Source organism: Lipotes vexillifer, unplaced genomic scaffold (assembly GCF_000442215.2).
Source record: "Lipotes vexillifer unplaced genomic scaffold, Lipotes_vexillifer_v1.1 scaffold68, whole genome shotgun sequence".
Classification (NCBI taxonomy): domain Eukaryota; kingdom Metazoa; phylum Chordata; class Mammalia; order Artiodactyla; family Lipotidae; genus Lipotes; species Lipotes vexillifer.
Genome location: NW_006791676.1, coordinates 1,217,651 through 1,221,697, shown reverse-complemented (window position 1 = coordinate 1,221,697; position 4,047 = coordinate 1,217,651).

Here is a 4,047-nt window from a genome sequence, read left to right as displayed (position 1 = left end):
CTCTGTAGTTCTGCAGCAAAGCGCACTGCTTTTATATCCTCTCCAGTGTTGTTTAGCCTCACAGATATTACGCTGACAATATAAATTTTTCATCTGTGAATAATGGGGTTTTGTTACAAACAATTTCACTCGCTCACTCACTTTGCTCATCTGCATTCTACGTTTATATTGGGTGGGAAGTCAGAGACCAGGAAACTTTTTATTTACTCTTGTCTTTTTTTTTTGCTGAGAATGATGGAAAGGGCAGCTTAGAGATTCACCTTTCACTCTTGGTCAGGCATGAAAATCACTTAAGTACTCTAAAGTGAATTTTTATGCTGCAGACAAAAGAACGTGAAATTACGTAGTCCGTGGCCAACCCACTTTGAGCATAGCCTTATTCGAGGGTCTGATAAGCCCCTCTTTGCTATTTAGTTACGATGAATTTATCTTAGTATAATAATCTATTCATCCTTTCATCTACCCAAATAATAAATCACTCACTCAAAACATACTTATTAAGAATCTTCTCATCTACACTATACGAAATTAATTTGTATTAATTACTGTATTTCTTACTGTATTATTTTGGTGGGGAAGTTTAAAGAATATCAGTTAAGACCTAATGTGTCCTGTTGTTAAAACTGGGATTCAGGAAGAAAGGATAAAGCAAAGTGAGGATTAAACACCCAAGATAGGTGATGCTAATAAGATAGGGTCTAGTATTTCTTTTTCCTTCTAATGGATATTTAAAGGCTAACTCTGCTGATAAGAGAGTTGGACACTAATTTACAAAAGAATGAGTTACTATGTATACTGTCATATTTACTGAGCTTTGTGATCTGCCACTTAGGACTTCAGTGGCCTATGGGATTTAGCAGATATGAGTCTGGTCACCTTAGAGAAAGAGAAAAAAGGGAAATGATCTGGACAGACAGCATGAGGACAGTGTTGGTGTAATTAGATTTTAGTTTGGCTGCTATAAACAAGCTGTGTGGCCTCAGTCAAGTCACATACTCTCTTTATGCCTCAGCTTCCTGTTTGGAAATGAGAGTGTTGGTTAAATGACTCTTCTAAAATAAAAATTTGTTTCATTTGACCAAATCATTGCAACATGTGTTAACTAGATTCCAATATTCTAATATAATCAACTGCATGGTGAAACTGGTACAGAAGTAAATCATTGAGATAACTGTAGAAATATTCCCAATGAATTTAAATTGTTCACTTTGTAGATTGGACCCACTGTTGGATGTAGAGCTATTTAAAGGCCATAGAGATCAGTTCTCTGTGAAGCTGGGGGACCTCAGGAAGAATTATTTGTGCTGGTGATTACTGATGGTATAGCAGTGATGTTAGCCTTGCTATTCAAAATGTAGTCCAAGGACCAACACCACTTGGGAGTTTGCCAGAAATGCAGACTCTCAGGCCCAAGCCCAGACTTAGTAAGTAATTTGCATTTTACCAAGATTCCCAGGCAATTCATATGCCTATTAAAGTTTGAGAAGCACAACTGTGTAAAATACATATCTCATTTTCCTCACCTCCCGGGGCTTGCTCGTGTTTCGACCTGAGGATGGCTTGCACCAGCAGAGGGGGTGAAAGAGCAGAGAACTGTGGCACACCTCAGGGCTGTCTGGATTAACACTTAACACATGCTGTAATGATTTGAGAGTGTGGATAAGTTTACTATATGATCAAATTTTTCTTCCCTCTGGCCTCAATCCTCATGAGTGTATCGGCTATATTTTTATTAAATTGTTCGGCATTCAGTTCTATTTTTTTCCCTTTGCCTATTTGAGTAAGATGTCTCTTCCTCTCTTTCTCTGCTCTGTCAGGCTGTCTGTCTCTCCTTCCTTTGCAGATGCTACTTGTTTGTGGGAGCAGCCTGAAGAAGGGAGCTCTGCAATGACGTATATAAGGGCATTAACGTGGCATCTCAGTAAATGCCCTCTCCCAATATATCACAAAAACACTTCTTTTTTTTTCCTCTCCACTCCACTTGCTTTCTATTATTTCAGAAGTGACTATCTCGAGATTTTTCAGGAAATTTCCTCTAGCGTCATCTCCAGCCCAACAACACTGATTCTTGGGGGTCCCCAATACCATTAATGATAAGCGTTCTGAGAGTGCAGAAACACTAAGAAAACAGGCACTGCTTCTCCTCTCTTGGAAGGGGAAACCAGGCTCCCTCACAGACATTGTGTCGCCAGAAATCAAGACAAACAGCAAGTGCAACTTGGACTAGTGGATCTTCTTGCAATGACTGTCCCAACGTCAACATCCGCTTGGCCTTCAGTTCCCATCATCACAGTTATTCAGTTATTTAGACGTGAGGCAGGGAAAGTGGTGGCCCTGCATTTACATAACTAGGGAAGAGATATGGGAACATATGTATATGTATAACTGATTCACTTTGTTATAAAGCAGAAGTTAACACACCATTGTAAAGCAATTATACTCCAATAAAGATGTTAAAAAAAAAAAAAAAAAAAAAAAAAAAAAAAAAAAAAAAAAAAAAAAAAAAAAAAAAGCTTGTCTGGGAGAAGTCATCTAGAGTTCTCCCATCAGGCTGTGTAGTGGCACCTGAGGTATGGCCACGTGATAGCTATGATATGCCTGCCTGAAAAGTCAATTTGACTTGATAAGGGTAATTTAAAACATGACTATTATATGGAGTGGAGTGCAAAAATGTACATCACATTTTAAGGTAAAATAATTTCCTCCTCAAAGCTCTCTTACTTTCTTTACAGGGCCGCATGCTTGGCTTAATGTTCTGCTCTCACCATCTTGAAATTCTTAATAAGTTTTGAACAAGGACTCCACATTTTGGTTTTATACTTGGCCGCACAAATTAAGTAGTAGATTCTGCTTAGGACCTCACCTCACAAAATCAAAGGGTGCCGGGGTTCTGCATGTTTATTTTCCTCAGCTGTTCAGGAAACTTGAGTTGAAATGCTTGAGAATGGCAAAGATCCAGGCTCACAGTGCACCCTGGTAGCCAGACTATGGTTGAGGGGAACGCTCATGCATTGCTGATGGGATTACAGCATGTCACAACACGTTTGGGGCACAATTTGGCAACATTAACAAAATTACAAATACCTATCACCCTTGGCCTAGTAAGGTTAAAGCACCATTCTGGAAATTTATCCCATCTATATTCCTACATATATATGTAATGATGTAGGTAAAAATTTCTTCATTGCAGCCTATGTATAGTAGTAACAGGTTGGAACCAATCCAAGGGGCCACGGTTAGAGCAGTTTTTATAAAAAGAATGAGGAACCTATTTATTCACCAATATGGAAAGTCTCTAAGATATGTTGTTAGGTGAAAATAAGAAGGTGTATTATGGATATATAGTAGGTTACCTTTTGTGTTAGAAGAAGGAAGGGGACAAATGTATGTTTATTTACTCATCACTGTGTTTAAAAAAAATTGGAAGAATGCACAAGAGATTAATAAAAGTGCTTATGTAGGAGGTAGTGTGGAGCAGTGTGCTAGACAGGAACAGAGTACAAAGAATACTTCTTAATATATATTTGTTATGCCGTCTGGAATTTTTTACCATTTCATTTAATTATTTATTCAAAATGCTTAAAAATGCAATTTAAAAAGGGATGAAAGCTTAAGCTTTAAAGCTAACTGTACAGCTACACTTTGACCTAGTAATTCCACTTCTAGGTGTTTTACCCAAAAGAAATGAAAACGTATATCCACGAAAAGACATGTATAAAAATATTCACAACAGTTAAAAACTGGGAAGAACCAAACTATCCATCAACAAAAGAAAAAATAGACAAATTGTGGTATGGAATTCATATAATGGAATCCTACTGAACAGTAACAGATATTGGCAGCAATATGGATGAATTTCACAGATATGTTGCTGAGTGAAAGAAGGTGGACACAAAAAACTGCATACAGGGGCGTCCCTGGTGGCGCAGTGGTTGAGAGTCCGCCTGCCGATGCAGGGGACACGGGTTCATGCCCCGGTCCGGGAAGATCCCACGTGCCGCGGAGCGGCTGGGCCCGTGAGCCATGGCCTCTGAGCCTGCGCGTCCG